Source organism: Leptonychotes weddellii, chromosome 9 (genome assembly GCF_054177405.1).
Source record: "Leptonychotes weddellii isolate Sample4059 chromosome 9, ASM5417740v2, whole genome shotgun sequence".
In the NCBI taxonomy this organism is placed as follows: Eukaryota; Metazoa; Chordata; class Mammalia; order Carnivora; family Phocidae; genus Leptonychotes; species Leptonychotes weddellii.
The window spans coordinates 70,124,066-70,144,522 of record NC_138377.1 but is presented as its reverse complement, the minus strand read 5'-3'; the positions used below and the strand labels follow the sequence as shown (position 1 = coordinate 70,144,522).

Genomic DNA, 20,457 nt, shown 5'->3' with positions numbered 1-20,457 from the left:
GCTGTGAATTGTGCAAGACTGTTGAATCTCAGATCTGTACCTCTGAAACAAATAATGCCATATATGTTAAGGAAAAAAAAAAAAAGAAGAAGAAGAAGGTAGCAGGAGGGGAAGAATGAAGGGGGGGAAATCGGAGGGGTAGACGAACCATGAGAGATGATGGACTCTGAAAAACAAACTGAGGGTTCTAGAGGGGTGGGGGGTGGGAGGATGGGTTAGCCTGGTGATGGGTATTGAGGAGGGCATGTTCTGCATGGAGCACTGGGTGTTATGCACAAACAATGAATCATGGAACACTACATCTAAAACTAATGATGTAATGTATGGGGATTAACATAAGAATAAAAAAAATTAAAAAAAAAAGATTCAATGCATGTACATAGACAGAAATGTGAATTTCAGAGTCTCTGACAGGACTGGATTATTATGTGGTCCAAATCAGAGTTTCTTTTTAAACTGAACCAACAATTCTTAGATTTCTAATCTTTTTGGTTTTTTTTCTTTTTTCAGGAGCTATTATTGGGAATACCTAGTCAAATTTTTTAGATTATCATTCAGGGACCATGACAGGCATTTTGTTGTTGGTTCCTTGAGAGCAGTGTTCTTCGAGAAATATTGGTGAAGTGGTTTCCCTTAGCTTTCCTTCCTAGATGCAAAGCCCAGGGACTTTGATAATGGCCAAAGTGGCTGGCAAGAGTAAGGTATCTAATAATTCCTGGACATAAAGATCATTTTTAATTTTGTCCCTGCTGGAAATGAGGAAGACTTGCTGTTTTCATAGCATTCCAAAGTCGTGAGCTACTACAGAGGCATCTCCATTACCATTCTAGATATTTGCAGTTTTGCCCTTGGCTAAAACGTAGGCCCCAACAAAAGCATACAATTCAGCCTGTTGGACTGAGGTAGCCCAGAGCCAAGGTGCTGCCTCAAGGACTTCAAAAGGAGTTACAATAGCATCCCCATCATAATATTTACTATTTTCACCTTTTAAATTAAGAACTATTGGTTAACCATGAATAGTCAGAGAAGGAAAGCAGAAAAGCATATCGTGTATGTATTGTAATAAAACAGAACCTGCAGGTAACTTTTTATAATCTACATCTGCCTTTAAGGTTTGGGAGAAGCAGGAAGGACTTTTGGTAAAACCCGGGGGCAGTACTGTCCGGATGTATTGCTTTCCTTCCCAAGCAAAGGCAGAGAGATATTGACTGGCCTTATCCACAGGATGTTAAAGTGGATGATTTATCCACTACATGAATCAATCACAGTGGAAAATTTGCCTTCAGTGGGGATGGAGGCCAACAAAATATGGGGATTTGGAACTACAGGGTGTCAAAGGATAATAATATTGTTTATGGCTTGGAGATCCTGAACAAACCTCCATCTGTGGCCACTGGGTTTCCTCACAGGCAAAATAGGATTATCACAAGGACTAGTACAGGGGATGAGAGGCCCTGAGCCTTATAATCTTCTATTATGGGCTTGATGCCTAGAAGGGCCTCTTTATTTATAGGGTATTGATTCTGGGGAAATGTTTTGAGGGATCTTTGATTTTTTTTTAAGATTTATTTATTTATTTGAGAGAGAGAGAGAGGTACAAATAGGGGAGGGGCAGAGGGAGAGAATCTTCAAGCAGACTCCCACTGAGCAGAGCCCATGACCCATGAGATCATGACCTTAGCCAAAACCAAGAGTCAAACTCTTAACCAACTGAGCCACCCAGGCACCCCACTACTTGGATTTTTATAGGAAAAATAAAACTGTGCTATGGATTCTGCCAATTATGCGTTAAGAATATTGTCCATAAAGATGTGGCAACTGATCCAATGGGGACAAATGGTTAGTGTCCTTAAAATTAGCTCTACTGCCATCAGAAATGAGCAAATAAAAGATGTTGAAGGATTGCTTGAGTCAGCTAAGTAGCTATTTTGGTTGCTGCTATAAAGTCTAGAATTATCTTCCCCTTTCAGGAGGAAGAAATTACAACATGATATTCCTCTAAGAAATCTCAGCCCAATAAATAAACAAGGGTTGAGAAACTGAGGAGAACCATTTTAGTACTCCAAAGCAGGGCTGTGTAATAACAGTAGGGTTGAGCACCTAGAGTTTAGCCCCGGTGTTCAGATTCACTCCCAGCTTGAAGTTATTTCTCTAAGTCAGTTAAGAGGAAGGATTGGGAAGAACCTCCTGAAGTTCTTCAAAGTCCCATAATTGGCAGTTAGGAGGGCATTGGGAAGACTTGTTGGAGGACGGAAAGTGCCTGAGTTTATGGTTGTAATAGTCTTTGTTCCAGTATCCGTCTTTTTGTAATAATGACAAAGACGGGGAGAGGGGGTTGGTTTTGTTTGCAAGCTTCCATTTATGGGAGTTGAAAATTAAGGATTTTAGTGGTCTACATTTTAGTTGAATCATCTAGGGGGTGGCTGAGCTGATTGCTAAATTAGAGTTGGACTAGACATGGTCACCCACTCCATCCTGGTCTTTTTTTTTTTTTTTTTTTTGAATAGGCTCCAAGTCTAGTATGGAACCCAACATGGGGCTTGAACTCATGACCCTGAGATCAAAAGTCAGACGCTTATCCAACTGAGGCACCCAGGCACCCCCCCATGTTGGTCCTTTTTTTTTTTTAAAGATTTTATTTATTTATTTGACAGAGAGAGACACAGTGAGGGAGGGAACACAAGCAGGGGGAGTGGGAGAGGAGAAGCAGGCTTCCCGCAGAGCAGGGAGCCCGATGTGGGGCTCGATCCCAGGACCCTGAGATCACGTCCTGAGCCAAAGGCAGACGCTTAATGACTGAGCCACCCAGTCACCCCGATGTTGGTCCTTTTAACTAGAAGGGAAAGATCCTGGTTTAGCCCATTAATGAGCATGAAGTTGAAAGCTGAGTGGATTCAACATCCACAGGAAGACCAGAATTTTACTTAAAAACAATTTGGGACTGGCTATAATATTCATGCACAAGCTTGCTGGGCTTCTGGGTACAGGCCTGAATCTTATTCAATCAACAGGTATTGGGAAAGCCCTTGGGATTGCCAGGTGAAATCAGTTAGTGATTGCTGATCCTGAACATATAGCAAGGCAAGAGGCTGGTCTCTTATTTGCTGTTCAGAGATCTTTCAGGATCATTCACATTAGCTGTTCCCATCCAGTGTTAGGCTTGGCCTCTGCCAACGAGCCTGAGAACTAGCGGGTACAAATCTGAGAAACCTGGTTGGTAAGTCTGGACTAAATTAAATTTCTTGGCAAATCTTTGAGGATCTTTAGTAACTGTAGGAAAATCTTTGACTTTAGCTCACAGTTTGGCTTTAGTCCAGAGGACATAGGAAATTAGGGGGTTAGCAGGATCCTCAGAGGGTCTAATTTTAAAGGGGCAGGTTCTCATGGGTTTGAGTGAGGAGGAAGTAGAGAGAGGTTTGGAGAAAAAGGGAAATTCAGCTCGAGGGTTGGAATGAAGAAAGGTACAAAGGAGGTGCAGTAGGGGAAGAGAAGATTAGTGGGGGACTCAGGGGTGAAGGGGCCTCCGATACCTTTTTACTTTTTTTTCAGTTGTGTATTTTCCTTGGTCAGTTTAGAAATAGCATTTTGTAAAGAGGCAATTTTAGAGTCCTGAATATGCTAGGAAACCTCAAGATACCAATTGAAATAGGCATCCCATTCAGTTTATTTTATTTTAGAGTGGCAGTCTTCTAATTTGGTTCTAAAAAAGCAAGTTTGGGGAGATTTAAAGTTCCCTATAGTGGTTATTAGAGTTCTAAATTATTTTTGGTTAAGTTGGTCCAATTAGTTAAAAATGCACATGGGGAGGGACCATACTTTTTAAACATAAAAATGGTCGGGGTCCCGGAGAACTCTCCTGAGACTATTTGACAGATTGGGATCCCCTTATTCAAATCCAGAGGCTCAAAAAATCCAAATGAGTACTCATCAGGAAAGACAAAGCCTTTTTTTAAAAGATTTTATTTATTAATTAGAGAGCATGCTTGCGCACACGAGCAGGGGGAGGGGCCAGGGCAGAGGGAGAGGGAGAAGCTGACTCCCGGTTGAGCAGGAAGCCCCGTTGGGGCTCAATCCCAGGACCCCGAGATCATGACCTGAGCTGAAAACAGCCGCTTAACTGACTGAGCCACCCAGGCACCCCAGGAAAGACAAAGCCTTTAAACAGATCCCAAATAAACTTGGAGAGCTCAACCAAAACAAGGGAGCTCAGATCTGAGAGGAGACTTACAGGACTAAAAGGGAAAAGTCTCATGAAAGCTAAGAGCACAAAGGGCTCAAGTGGGTACCTCACATGGGTTCTCTGGGGGCCATTAGTTCCTCAGTGTTCATCTCTTTCCCAGGCTTATATTTGGTCACTATGGATCACTGACCTTAAAAAAAGGAGCCAGTTACTTTACCAGCAAAATGAGTTTATCTGGGACTAGCAGGGGAATTGTAATTTAGGACAAGCAAACTATGGTGAACCACAGGCAAGGCCAGAGAACAGAAGAGAGGGGCTCGATTTAATAGGGAGAAGGAGGAAGCCAGGAGTGGCCATTTCACTGAGTTTTCATTAGCTGGGCTGCTGCTGGGCAAGGAGAAATTCTTCCTTTCTCCTGCTGGGATATGTACAGTAAGCTTCTGTTGGAGAATGCATGGGATGCTTTTTGCGGTGAGTGGTAGGTAGTGCATGACTGCTCCCCCCACTTCAGGGCTTCCAACTCCATTTAAAATGGAGGGGAAAAAAAAGATGCTTCTAGTATTCATATAACTTAGGAAATTAAAAGGTTTCAGGAGCTCTGCCACTGGGGGCAGAGACCAATATATTCTCTGATCTCATACTGATCTACTCCATACATTTAATGTCTGAGCTCTAGGACTATAACCTACACCTTTATGCAATCACGTGAATGTCCCAGAGAAAAATGAATATTAACATGTCTCAACATGTCCCAAACTTTGCTAATTTTTCCCCACTCTCTTGCTATCTTTATTTTTTTCTATATTTCCATTTTTCTATTTAGTAAATCATAACGCCCTAAGCCCTCTGACCTAAATTTCCTGCGACTCATGTTATACTTCTTTCTTTTCTTCATCATCTACAATCAGTCATTGATCAAGTGCTATGGATTCCACCTACTGAATCATATCAGCTTTAATCCACCCATTCTGTTTTGTTTATAATACTTCCAGCTGCAAGTAATAACAAATCTGACTAAAAGCCGTCTAAACATCAAGGATTTGGGAACTTCACGTAAAGATTCTAGAGTTGAGCTATTTTGAGCTGTAGTTCCACAGTTCAGAGTTGTCAGAACTCTAGAAGGGCTTTTCTGAAACTTTCTGGGTCTTCTCCTCGGGGCTGATTGCACCAATGCGGCAATAAGCAACACTCTTTCACGTAACAATATCCAGAAGCCAAAAGGATGAGGTTCTTTCTTGTTCCTACAGTGCTCAATCTTTCTATCAGGGTAGGAAATCTTTTCTAGGAATACCTGGCCAACTGCCACCACCCTACCACAACACACACACACACTCACACATACACACACACACACTCACTCTAGTAGCATGAGGTCCCTTAGTCAGGATTGGGTCACACAGCCAAGCTCTTTCCGGGCCCCTGTAGTCAGGGGTGGGCTCTGCCAGGAGGGAAGTAGGGTGGGAAAATGGCTCTTGAGTATCTGTTATATTCTTCATCTTCCCCCTGTTTTCTCTACTCTTGCTGGAGCTCTTATCATGTCTGGCATGGGCTGTTTTCATAGGCTCCTGAATTATCTCCCTGTTGCCCCCGTCACTAACATCATTTCTCCTGGAGCGAGCTTTCTAAATTGTATTACAAATATTTTTAAAAAATTATTTCTTTTAATTTGCCATTCCAACATTTTTCATACTTGGTGAAAAAAAGTTTGAGTAAATTTAAGCTACATTAACTAACTAGGATCCATTTAAAAATTGTCAATAAGAGGGGCACCTGGGGGGCTCAGTTGGTTAAATGTCTGCCTTTGGCTCAGGTCATGATCCCAGGGTCCTGGGATTGAGCCCCACATCAGGCTCTCTGCTTAGCTGGGAGCCTGCTTCTCCTTCTCCCTCTGCCTGCTGCTCCCCCTGCTTGTGCTCTCTCTCTCTCTCCGTCAAATAAAAAATAAAATCTTTTTAAAAAAATAAAAATTGTCAATAAGAATAAGAAGCTAGAACTTTTGAGAATCTGAAGGTTGATGAAATATTGCCTGGAAAACATTTCTTTTCCTTGGTCAGTAGAAAAAATATAGGTGCACTGCCACTTTTTGGGCCTTGGTGGAGTGACCTCTCAAACTGTTGGACATAAATGTAGTCACTATATCTTACAAGCATGCAATATGGACACCTATATATAGTTTATGTTTTGGGTATATCTGATGAGTTGAAATGTATCATTTTAATAAAATTATAAATTCTCAGAGGAATTTGTGCTTTAGAGGAACAGTGCTTTGATTCTTTCATTAAAAAGAAGAATCTCTTGTAATGTAAATAAGGTCAGATTTTAGAAAAATTGCTTTCTGAAATCAAGGAACATCTGGAATATATATATATATATTTAATAGAAGTTCAATAAAATATAGAAATGTGACATAGCATGCTTTAGGCAAATAAAGAAGCTTTCAAAATAACATTTTTTTTTTGGTCTGGGAGTCTTTTGGAAAAATAATGGTAGCCTTATTTTTGGTCTTTTTATATCATGAAGAGGTCATTTCAGTATCAGAGTTTATTTAAGTAACTTAAAATTATTCTTCAATTATTACTTTGTGTACAGAGACTAAAAGTGTTGTTAATGGTTGTTTTAGGTAGTTTTGCCACAAATATCTTTGCCGCAAGCATTTTTGCTGTGAGCGTTTTTGCTGTGTAACTAATTGGCTGTTAAGACAATTTTGCTGTAAACAATAAAATAAGGAAAAACAGGGACATTAGAAGGGACCTAATGAAACATGAAAAAAGTAATAAAATTAATGATTAATTTCTTTTATTTTTTATTTTTTTTATTCTTATGTTAATCCCCATACATTACATCATTAGTTTTAGATGAAGTGTTCCATGATTCATTGTTTGTGCGTAACACCCAGTGCTCCATGCAGAATGTGCCCTCCTCAATACCCACCACCAGGCTAACCCATCCTCCCACCCCCCTCCCCTCCAGAACCCTGTTTGTTTTTCAGAGTCCATCGTCTCTCATGGTTCATCTACCCCTCCGATTTCCCCCACTTCATTCTTCCCCTCCCGCTACCACCTTCTTCTTCTTTTTTTTTCTCTTAACATATAATTTCTTTATTAAAAGAAGTATCCATTTTCCAAATATTAGCATGCCTATTTGTAACTGAGCTTTGTCCTGTATTGTGAGTCTTTTACACTGTTGTTTCTTCTTGGCACAGTGTCATGTGTCCATTGATAGGCACTTCAGAGTTGTATGGGAAATGCGTTCATGCTGTACTGTACTTGTTACTGAGTTTTGCTATTTTAACTGCCGTGCTCTGACTTTCTAGGATAGTATAGTATGCAGTCTGGCTTTACACAGTCTGATTTCACACTTCTAGAAAGTTTTATCACTGACCTTTCTATCAAGTTGATATAGGTAACTGTTGTCTACGACTTTAAGAGCACCGTGTCTACTTGTCACAGTATAAACAATTATGGGGGCTGGCTAAGATTTATATAATATAAAAATGGGAACTTTGTCAATGGAGAAATGAAACCAAAGCAATCATTTAGTTATGGGCTGGATGTGTGTGTGGCGAAAATGCTTGTGGCAAGGGTGTCTCCTGAAAAGAGGCCTTACAGAAAAATACCGAAGCCCCACTAATGGTGTAGTTACAGTGTTTATGCCTGGTTGATGATGGGTTGGTATGAATATACATAACTCTATCTGTGTACAATATTAATAGAAAATAATAATTATTTGTGGAAATGGAATTATAATGTTCATGTTGTTTTACATCTTGCTTTCTTTCACCCACAATGTATCCTAGACGTTAGAATATGTTTTCTATTGGGCGCCTGGGTGGCTCAGATGGTTAAGCGTCTGCCTTCGGCTCAGGTCATGATCCCAGGGTCCTGGGATCGAGTCCCACATCGGGCTCTCGGCTCAGCGGGGAGCCTGCTTCTCCCTCTGACCCTCTCCCCTCTCATGCTGTTTCTCTCTCGCTCGCTCTCTAAAAAATAAATAAAATCTTTAAAAAAAAAAATGTTTTCTATTGTATCCTAGAATATGTTAATTTTTTTGCAAGAAATTTTTTAGTTGTGTTAATTTCAAAATTGTTATTCCTTCCTAAAGCAGCCACACTAATATCTACACAAGGACTAATAGCAGGGAGTAACTATTTTGGGCTTCTAAGTTCATTTTATAGTACCAATAGTATATAATGTATATAATTTATGTTATAAATCCACCCAATATGGAAAAGGGGCAAGTGTGAGCAGTTGTGTTAAATGCCTTCAAAAGTCTGTGCAAATGGAGGTTGATATTTTAAACCTTTAAAGAAATTTTTTATTAACATTTCAAATGCATTTGAACATTGAAAATCTTTCACTCATATCCTTTATTTTTATTTTTTTTTAAGATTTTATTTATTTATTTGACAGAAACACAGCGAGAGAGGGAACACAAGCAGGGGGAGTGGGAGAGGGAGAAGTAGGCTTCCCACGGAGCAGGGAGCCCGATGCGGGGCTCGATCCCAGGACCCTGGGATCATGACCTGAGCCAAAGGCAGATGCTCAATGACTGAGCCACTCAGGCGCCCTCACTCATATCCTTTTATAAGAGATATTTTTGAGGCATCTGGGTGGCTCAGTGAGTTGAATGACCACCTCTTGATTATGGCTCGGTTCATGATCTCAGGATTCTGGAATCAAGCCCCACATTGGGTTCTGTGCTCAGAGGGGAGTCTGCTTGAGGAGTCTCTCTCTCTCTCTCTAAAATAAATAAAAATTCTTTTTAAAAAAAATTTTTGAAAGTTGAATTTTCCAATTTACATTATTATCCTAGGAATTATTCTTGTTTTCGAGGGTGAAATGTCCATTTGAGAAAACTAAAATCATAAATGATTTTAAGAATAAAGCTCATGGGCATAAATGGAATTTATTCTTCTTTTTAAGACAAGGCCAGGGAGAAGAAGGTGGCCCAAGTAGTTCCCCAGCCTCTCTTTTCTCCTCATTCCACTATTCTGGTGGCTCCTGAAGGATGGTCTGAATTTTCCTGAAGCTCCCAGAAAAGGCTGAGCAGGACAGGGCCTCCATCTCCAATGCTGCACTGTCCAATTTGAAAAATAATGTGAGCTGTAGTGCAAGTCACATAGGGAATCCAAAGTTTTCTAGTAGCCATATTAAAAAAGGGAAAAGGGAAATTAATTGCAATAATATATTTTATCTAACTCCTATCCAAACTGTTATCATTTCAACATGTAACTTATATAAAAATATTGAGATATTTTACTTTCTTTGTACTAATTCTTCAAAATTTTATTTGTATTTTATACTTAGAGGACATCTCAATTCAATCTAGCCATATTTCAAAGTGCTTGATCATCATATGTGGCCAGTGGTTACCATATTGGCTAGTGAGGACTCTTGATATCATTGACAAAATACTCAGGGACCAGTGTAGGAAGTGAAGGCATGCCTTTGTTCAAGATTGAAGGTAAGAGCCTAGATTTTGGGATGCTTCAGAAAGGATCACACCTGTTGGCTTCCGACATGTGGCCAGGAGAGCCTGCTAGATCTGTTAACTTGGGGTCCTTGAAGGAAGACTATGGCAGTGTGCTGAATGAAGCATCTCCAGGTCTTTCAGCTAGGTAACGGCTACCAAGAGGGCCTTGGGACTCTTTCAAGGGGCTCTTTCAAGTGGCAGAAGGATGACATTTTGCCATTTTATGCTGTTAGCCCATAAGAACAGAAACTTTCATACCTTCTGCCACTAGTCTACTGCCACTCCCTGCGAGTGACAGACAGCCTGACCTGTAGTAACATTCAAAGAAAATGCAACCCTCTATAGACAAAGAGGGCGCATAGTTAATTTTGGGAGACTGAGTCACTTGAGGAAAGAAGACCAAATTAAACAATGAAAATAGAAAGGGTTTTACCAACTTAGAGCTAATGAGAGCAATGGAAGGGAAATTAAGCAAATAGTAATGACACTCAAGGAGATATATTTAGAGTATAAAAGAGATTTTTCAGAACTATCTTAATCATCTTGGGCTGCTACAATAAAATACCATAGACTTGGTGACTTAAGGAACAGACATTTATTGCTCACTGTTCTGGAGGCTGGGAAGTCCAAGATCAAGGTGCCAGTGGATTCAGTTGCTAAGGATCCTCTTCCTGCTTTGCAGACAGCTGCCTTCCTATAAAATCTTTGGATGTCCAGACCAGCTGACCTGTAGCCAATCTACAAACCTCAAAGTAGGCTTATTTTAAGCCAGTAAGATTTGGGGGTAATAGGTTTGGCAGCATCAACACAGCAAAAAAAATATGGCTAATACAAAATAATTCAACAAACAATTGAAGAAAAGTTCCCTGAGCTGAAGAAAGACTTCAATCTGTAGATTGAAATGGCTCATTCAGTCTCAAAAAGAATTAAAGAGAACAAACAAACTTACAACCTATATATCCTGGTGAAATTTTAAGAATAAATTATAAAGGAAGAGAATTGGTTTGATATGAACATTCTTATCCTTTATAAAGAAGACAGAAAAAAGAACCACTAACCGGAAATTCTTTACCTGTCCAAAATATCATTTCTCTGTTAGGACAAGAGAAAATTAAGGCACTTGAGAATACACTACTCAGTTGCCTATTTGAAGAAAGTCCTTGAGGAAGGACTCCAACGTTTTGCCAATGGATTCAGATACTATCTCTCAAGGTAATGGGAGATAAAGAGGAAAGTGTGGTAATAATTCTTGCAATAATTAAGTCTCAGTAGGTGATTTAAAAATTAACTGAGAATTTATTGTATAGAGTAAGGATTCAACAACCAAGAAACACCGAAAGGGCTAACATAAGCATAGTTTGAAATTAAGAATTATAGACTACCTGAGTAAAATTTTGTGGCACAAAGAAACATTCTAAAGATCTCATCTCATTGGGGAAGGGCAGCTAATTGGGGAGTAAGAGATCCCAGCAGTCTCTCTGAATGTCAGAGGAAAAGAGAGGAAGCAGTGATCAGATCCCACCTATTGGTGGGAGGCACAATTATTATTTAATAATTGATGTATTAATAGAATATATGTTTTAAATTATCAGGGGAGGGACTATAATTACTAGTGACATCAATAAACACTATTTTTATTTCCAAATTAACTGGGGAGGAAGGAAAAAGAGGGAGAAGGAAGAGAAATGTAAGCCAACAAAACTTAAGGGAACAGAAGAAACCATAGTAAATTATAATAAATACTAAACATAAAATCGGATAAAGAGAATAAAAACCATCCCAATAAATGCAAATGGACCGAATACCTGGCCCTATGCTAAGTGCTGGTAGAGAATAATGTGTCTTTCATTCCCTTTTGTTTAATACTTTTGATTATGTGACATAGGATACGATTTAAAACTTTAAAATGAGAAATAATCAAAGGAAGTTGATTTTTATCCATTTAGTTATGGACAATAGCATTTATATTTTAGATTCTGTTATTTCCTTATTACATTTTTACTGAGAAAATTACATATGGTTTTCTTTTTCCAAGTGTTTAGCTACTAAGTTGGGTTGTAGAGATATTGAGCAAAATAATTAAAAACTTTTTGGCACAAGTATTAAAAATATGAGATTGTTTTCTCAAAGTTCTAGCAAAAACTGGTTCTTTACTCAATTTTTATAATGAGCAATTTCCAAGCTACTTATCTCATGCAGAGTTGATTGTTTTTATATGGGTATAATAATAATGCCTTTTAAAATCCATTTAACATGTTCATGGCTTGTTAGATAAACTACCAGAAAATGATTTACTTTATCCTTGTCTTAAGTGAAGAGGTATTTTATTTTTTTCAAAAAGATGGAGGATTATAAGGAAGGAGGATATTTTCTTAAATAGTGTATCAAGAGAAATATATAAGACTACATATACTGATGAAGTAAGGTGTTTAAAGTCCAGTTATACCTTCTGATATTTCCTCATTATGGAACTTTACAAAAGAATTTCAACAGGGAAGGAGAGAATAAGTGACCTATAAGCAGATGGTGACTGAGGTCATGTATTTGCAATTCAGCTCATCTACTGCACCACTGAGCCTAAATTAGTCTTGTCATTGCATTTGAGTTACACTTTTTAAAATACCTCTTTTCTTTCTCTTCTCTTCCTCTTTTTCTGTCTTTCTTTTTGTTAATCTTAAAGAAAAGTTTTTGATGATTTTCAAAATCGACTCCCAGCGTTGTAAATTGCTTATGAATAAACATTGTCAAAAGGAGAATCCAAACCAAGCTAATAATCTCTTTGCGGTAGCTCAAAACAATTGTTCCTGGGTCTCCAGAATCTGTTTTCTGTAATCAAAAAGGGTCAAAATCTATTCTCACATTCCCATTTCTCTCTGATTTCCAGAACACAACACCAAAGTCTTTGATTTTTTTTCCCTTTGCTAGTCGTCATGCAAAGAAATATTCAGCTCAATAAAATGAAAGACTCAGCACTGTGTGGTTCATACAAGTGGCTGAAGGGATTTTGAGATAGGTTAATGGTTCCGATTGTTTTCTCATATTGATTTTTAAGATGATTATATTTTATTTATGGGGGAAAAACTTGGACTTTCATGTGAAGTGCCTTGAGGGTAAACTAGGCCTCTTACACATAGAAAAATTTTATGTGAATTTGTAATGATTTGCAGGAAATAAAGAAAATAGAATATGCTTATAAATAATTCCTTTCATTAAAAAAAAGGGACTATGACTTTAGAAAACCCATTTGGACCAAGTGATTGAATTAGTACTGACCATTTTTAGTAGTCAACAAAAGGTAGTTCTTTTTTGGCTCTAGTCCAAAACAAGGTCAAAAGGATTGATCATCTAGGGTGGTGGGGTATGGGGTTGGGGAAAGTCCTCTGTCTTGGGTGGGTGGTGGGTGGGAGAGCTGGTCAACTCCTCACTGCTTGGCTTTTGAGATTACTTACAACTTTTCAAAGGCTGCTACAGATGCCCCCGTCACATTAAGGAGGGACTATGCTAGTTCTGGAATCCTGAGATAAATGCATTTCTCTTTGCGGTACTGGCTTGAATTTTTTGGATCTATTTCAAGTGGAGCAGATGACTAATCACCCCCTTCTGCTAGTTGATAATGGGTTGTCTATAAAACCTTGTTTTTGTATGGTTACCTTATTGTGAAGTTCACGTCTTTTGAGAAACATTCACAACTGAAAGGCAAGGAAAATGTCCACTCCAGGGTGTAGTAAAGCTGACAGGGAAAAAGAAAAAAACACTAAATAACTTGGCTCTGTTGTTTTTTAGTTTCCTGAGAGAAAGTGGCCTTGACCCTCATGCATTACTGCTTTTGAGATTGTAACAGCAGATGGTACAAACTGACAGTTGGTGAAGACAACTAAAGGTGTTTATAACATTGCAGGGTTGGGCAGGTGACTTTAAAAACAAAGGATTTCGAAGTGATAAAAAGTGGAGACTGGCAGTAGAGATGGTAATAAAGCCACTAGCTACTTGAGGCAATGTCCTTTTTTATTTTTTTTTCTTTTATTGCATCTGATTGCAAATTAAAGTGGGGGAAAAAAAGATTAACCCCAGGCAGAAAAGAATATTCAGTCCCTGCCTCAGTGGTTTTCAAAACAAAAAACTGTAGTCTTTGATTTTTAGATTTGATTTTTTTTTTCTTTTGCCTGCTGGTTGCCATACAAAGAGATATAGCTCAATAAAATGAAAGATCCACAGCGCTGTGTTTCATAGCAAGGGCCTGGAGGGATTCTGAGCCAGGTTAATGGATATGATGGTTTTCCCTTCATTGATTTTTAAGATGATTATATTTTATTTATAGGCGAGAAAATAATAGTTAATCTTAGATTTATTGAAAACTTATTGCAAGGCTGCATAAATTGATAACAATAACAGTACATTTAGGGCAACAAAACTAGACTTGTCTTTAATCCCTTAAGTGCTGATGTGCGGGGAATCTATTGACTTGAAATTAAATATGCTCTAACCTACAACTGAATCCAGGTGGAGAAGAGTTACATTTTTCAGGCTACTCTGAAAGATTTCATTACACAAAGCTTTGGTACACCCGAGGTGTTTCTTTTGTAAAAACTATGTAAAAAATCTAGGAGCCGAAAGCTCAGGGATATTGGCATGTTGCTCTCTGGGGGCTTTAAGAACTGACTTCCAAATCAGTCAGTCATTTGTCAGCTAAAAAGCCTACTGGTCAACCATAATTGTGTCCAGAGGTTTGAATCTTAAACCAGGATGTGTGTGTTCTAAGATGCAGAAAAAACTCAAAACATCAGCTTATCATAACTCAGAATTCTATTGCCTCAAAAGGATTCTGTTTTTATATCTTAAATGAATTTGATGCAGGCGGGCTGGGTCCGAGGACCCAGGGGAGGAGCCTGCAGGACCAGTCAAGAGGATCCTTGGCTTCATGCAGGATAGACATCAAAGACGAACCAAAGAAAGTGAAAGCAGAATTTACTGAATAACATGAGTGACCGACAGAATAGCAGAAGCAGTGTCTAGGAGACTTGGAAAGGAAAGGAGAATGAGTGTCACTGCTTGAGGTTAGGGATTTACATTGGAAAGGGGTCTGGGGTATGTGCTCCTTTAGGATTCCAGGGTAGGGTCCGATCAGAGGTGAGTGTCAGGTGAACTATAGATGTTATTCTATAAATCACCAAAGGTAGAGGGTATAGATGCCAGTGTCAGTGGAGGTTTGCTCGAAGCTAATATCCTGGAACAGGTTTGGGATCTGGCTCTTCTTAGATGTTATCAGGTGTTTGGGGCCTAGGACAAAACTCAGAGAATGATGAACTGCTTTTGCTTTCGCCTTGAAGTGGGAACATAGCTTCTTTGGCTTATTCAGAAATGGGGCCTAGTGGAAAAATGGCATAGATGGAGTCTTTCTAAAATGGAGTCCCTTTGGCTCCCCCATCGCAAATTCAGGGAACTTTTGGATTTGGAGCAAATGAATTCCTGTTGGCCAAGCAGGGACAGTAACTTTGCCCAACCGGGATTAGAACACTGGGGCTTTGTCTCTCAAAAAGATTGAGTAATTGTCAATACAGATCTGTGGCTCAGAAATGTCAGCTACAGGCCCTTGATACGCAGTGCTTACCCAAAGTGGGGGAGGAAAACACACTCTCCAGAATTTAATTAGTCAAAGTTTTCTAGATAATTGAATGTTTATGCAGAGAAAGGAGAAGAAATATTTCAAGTGTGCTCTACCGACAGAGAACTTTGACCATTGAGTCACCCAAAATAACAATGTAGCGTTGTTTTACAGTATTTCAAAGTTCACTTTTATTAAAAGTTCCACATTGGGCTTGCTTTGCCAGTGTGTATACTAAATTTGGATCAGTATACAGATTAGCATGACCTTTGTGTAAGGATGAAATGCAAATTCATGAAGTATTTTTCTTTTGCACTTTCAGCCAGAAGTACAACATGTATGTGCAAAAGCTGAAATGGCTTAACATTATGTTACACTTTACACTAAAAATGTATTACTGTGAATGGTCTATAATTAAGCCCAATGAGACATCTAGGGAGTCCATACATGCATCAGTGAGCAGATGCAGTTTACTTATTTATGGAATGTTTCTTTTTGAAAAACTAGTGGTGGACACATTTGGATCACATTTATACAGTTACAAAAATAAAGATTTGATTACGGTCATTCTTCCCAAAAAGTGCCATGTTAACTCATGCTGTAGCTAATATGAATGGTAGAAGTTGACTTTTATCTGTGTTAAAAGATAAACTGAGGGATATTAAAAAATGTAAGTTTATTGGAGCAAAAATTGATTCCGATGGGCCAGCACCGAATTGCAGTGGCTGGGAGTGCTTTGCTGACAGCAGCTAGGGGAAAGACTTGGGGAGAAAAGAGGTGGACGCAAAGCAAGAACATATTTAATTGGTTATAGTTTAGGCATTTGCCTTATTTGGGAAAGCCAGGTTGGCTGTTTGTGACCGGTTGTCCTTAGGTTTTGATTTCTTAAACTTGAGGCATTCTAGGCTTAGGTTTCTGTTTGCTTTAGCAGGCTACTATCAGGGATTAGAACCACCTCAGTCTAATGGCCTCCTTGTTTAGTTAATTTAACACCTGCAAACCTAATGTTCATTTTCAAAGTATGCTATGGTCTTGTTTTCCACAAAATTCGACTTGAATGCTCATTCACTTTTGGTTAAATGCGGTGGCAGTATATGAAAATAACTTCCCACCACAACTGCACATACAAATATCTCAGCAAGAGCAAACCCGCATTCTAAGACGGATGCCAGGAGGCATCCTATGTCAGCATCCAGGATGTCACCAAAGTAACAGGACAGAGAAACAGAAGAGTAATGGGATTAATGAGATTTCCTCTTTTACTTGACTATTCTATGTTTAGTGGATTAATAGATGTTATTTGAAGTTCTGTATTTCAGTGAAAAATGAGACTAGAATAATAATGTGTTAGAAGTTTTATCTCAGGTCCATGAGACTCTATTGGAAGGGAAAAGTTACTTTTTAAAGACATTTTAATAAACGAATAAAATAAATATAAAATTTTACTTATTGACAAAGTCATGTCACATTTTCCTGTTAGGAAAATGGAGAAACTCAAACAAATCTTTAAGCTGTACATGAATTTTAAAACATAGAGACACGATATTTGAGAAATAAAGAAAAGACCAAAAAAGGAATTTGATTTTAGATAAGAAACTGATTTGAAATGAAGCAAGAGACGACCCATACCTTGAAACCCCTCCCCCCTCCACACACATACAATTTCTGCTAATGTTTTTCATTTAACTCCATTCTTCCTGGTCCCATCTTGAATTATCAATAAATTGTCCAGAAAACTGCAAAAAAAAAGCAACTCTGGTAAACATTCTGTCTGAGCCAGGATGATAAAGAACATGAAATTCTCTCTTGAGGAATCCCATTTTCTCAAGATTTGAGGCTCACTTAAAAATATTATATAATTGTAACAATGGTCATGTTTTATCAATGTGTGGTGCTTCTCTGATAAGAAATTCTCCCCTAGATGGTCTAACTTCCTTTTATCTTAAATCTATTTAAATTTCTTCATATAATACTGGGGTGCCTGGGTGGCTCAGTCGTTTAAGCATCTGTCTTCAGCTCAGGTCCTGGGATTCTGGGATCCTGGGTCCTGGGATTGAGCCCCCCATTGGGCTCCCTACTCAGCAAAGAGTCTGCTTGTCCTTCTCCTTCGGTGCCTCCCCCCGCTCATGCACTCTGTTTCTCTCTTCCTTTCTCAAATAAATAAATAAAATCTTTAAAAAAATAAATTTCTTCCTGTAATATGGAATTATAAAAAAGGAGCATTGTGGTAGGTTTTCTTTAACGTAATTTTTTTCTGATGTCAGAAATTATAGAGATTATTGTCAAAAGTTTAAAAAATCTAAGTGAACAAAAAGAAAAGGCCATTACTTGTGAATCTCTAATCTAGAGATAATCTCTGTTAATATATGAACACATGGTTGGAATTACACATATTGCTTAGGTACTTGTTTTTTTAACCATATATAATGAGAATAGTTCTTTTAAACAAAAAAATGTATAGACCATTCTTTTTTTTTTTTTTTTAAAGATTTTATTTATTTGAGACAGAATGAGAGAGAGAGAGCACATGAGAGGGGGGAGGGTCAGAGGGAGAAGCAGACTTCCCGCGGAGCAGGGAGTCTGATGCGGGACTCGATTCTGGGACTCCAGGATCATGACCTGAGCCGAAGGCAGTCGCTTAACCAACTGAGCCACCCAGGTGCCCCTAGACCGTTCTTTCAAACGATTTAAGTATTTTTATTTTTATTTATTTATTTTTAAAGATTTTATTTTTGTGAGTGAGAGAGCACGAGCATGAGTGGGGGGTGGGAGGGGCAGAGGAAGAAGCAGACTCCCCACTGAGTGGGGAGCGTGATGCAGGACTCGATCCCAGGACCCCGGGATCATGACTGGAGCTGAAGGCAGACATTTAACTGACTGAGCCACCCAGGTGCCCTCAAATGATTTCAGTATTTTAAATCACAATATGTCAGAGTGCACATGTTCTTTTTGGCCAAATCATATTTCTGTTAAAATGTGCTGTTTTCCAGTTTTTATTTCCTTATGTTTCTGAAGATGGACCAGAACAATGCGTATTGCATAAGGTTCAACTTATTATTTTTAAGTTTTATTACTGTGATATTGTGGTAAAATAAGAAACATGTATTTTGGTCTTCATCCCATGCTCTTGGCCAGAGCTTCTAAAATCTTTGTAATTTTCTTTTTTCTAAAGATTTATTTACTTATTTTGAGGGGGCAAATGGAGAGGGAGAGAGAATCTTAAGCAGACTCCACCCTGAGCATGGAGTCTGACGCGCGGTTCGTGGGGTTTGATCTCACGACCCTGAGATCACAACGTGAGCCAAAACCAAGAGTTGGAAGCTTAACCGACTACACTACCCAGGTGCCCCAAATCTTTATAATTTTCTAAGGGATAAGAACAATAGGAACATGTTTTGTTTTAACATTTGTCCCTGGCAACAGATGCAGTTTGGAACATAAAACTGAAAGGGGCCTCTTTTGTTATTCATAACAAGCCCCTTTCCACGGAACCTGACTTTATGTTTTAAAGTGACTTTTGGAAATACCCTAGGGATGGGGAGCTCCTTGCCAGGGGAACCACCCATGTGATTAGAGGGTTGGAACTTTAAGCCTCCATCCACACCTCCAGGAAGGGGAGAGGAGCTGGAGGTTGAGTGGATTACCAATAGCCAGTGATTTAATCAGTCGTGCCTATGTAATGAAGTCTCCATAAAAACCCTAACTAAAGAGGTTGGGAGAGCTTTTGGGTTAGTGAGCACACTGAGGTTCTGGGAGGGTGGTGTGCCTGCCCAGAGAGGACATGCGAGCTCTGTGCCCCTTCCCACATATCCTGCCCTACGCATAGCTTCCATTTGGCTGTTCTGGAATTATATTCTTTATAATAAATCAGTAGTAGTGATTGAAGTGCTTTCCTGAATTCTGTGGGCCATTCTACCAAATTATCAAACCCAAGGAGGGGGTCAGGGGAATACCCAGTCTAGAGCTGGTTGTCAGAAATACAGGTGATAACTTGGGACTTGTGATTGTCATCTGAGGTAAGGGGAGATCTTGTGGAACTGAGCTCTTACTGGTAGGTCTGTGAGACTACGTTTATTAAAATTACTGTGAGTGGTTAGTGTCAGGATGTTTTAATAGGAGGGGACAAAAAACCTCTTATGTTTGGTGACAGATGTGTTGTGAGTAGGGAGACTAGCTTTTTAATTCCTGCTCTTGGTATCTTATCTCAGCTTCCCCCGGCAACTTTTCCAATCTGGTATGTATTTTGTATACTAAATAGATTTAATAAAATTTGTTTGTGAGTAAATGTTATGAAGATATGTGACCACAGTAATAATTACAGCTCTCAGAAGCCTCATTTTAACTCTAAGTTGACATAAGACATTAATATTTCAAGGAGAATAAAAGTACTAAAAGTCTGGTCTAATAATTTATGAATTTCTTGACAAAATACAATTCTTTTTTTGATCCTTATTTATCTAAATAATACCCCTTCATTGTTTTAGATAATCAAGAATTATAATTATGAAAATCATCATTAGCACTCAAGACAATCAAATGAAAAACTTAGGATTTCTAAGAGTACATTAAATTATATGAAACTGCTTGCCTATATGCCAGAAATAACCACTTAGAAACCATAATGGAAAATATTTCAACTTGTAATGACATCAATTATATAAAATGCATGAGAATAACCTTAACAAGGTAACCTATGATTGGTTTCTGTCTGAGAAAATTCTGATTTTACTCCCTACAGACCTCAAAGCAGGACTCAGCAAGTGTTCATATTCTCTCCATAAATATACTCTCCAAAATATTTTGGAACTCTGTAGAATTTACTAAAAATATCATTGACTTTTGGGAGGAGGGTTTACATGGCTTTTCCCACAATACCATTCTTCTTTAGAATGTCTTCTGTCTCTTGCCCCTTTTTTGGTATATTAATAATTAAATCAGGGGAGGTCTTCTTTTGACCTTTCCCGCATGCAACCTTTAATCTTGGAAACTAATAGGGCATGCAAGTGGTTAAAGACATTTATATATGAAGTGCTCATTGAAACAGTAGAAGAAGCATTGTTTTTAATATATAAGTGGAAAATGATATAAACTGATAAACATACTCAGGAAGTCCAAAGCTAATAAGCTTATGAAAAAAATTAAAAGTTAAAAAAGAATTTCAAATAATAAAATAAGCACATCATTTCACTTAATAAATTGGCAA

The 20,457-nt window shown here is 38.5% G+C and overlaps 1 non-coding gene across 1 annotated transcript; it reads left to right on the top strand.

The window, feature by feature from the left end:
- The first annotated feature begins 15,466 nt into the window (after nt 1-15,466).
- On the top strand, nt 15,467-15,568 carry LOC115941248 (U6 spliceosomal RNA). Its single transcript, XR_004076013.1, has one exon. It is a non-coding gene; the product is annotated as a U6 spliceosomal RNA (small nuclear RNA).
- The last annotated feature ends 4,889 nt before the right edge of the window (nt 15,569-20,457 follow it).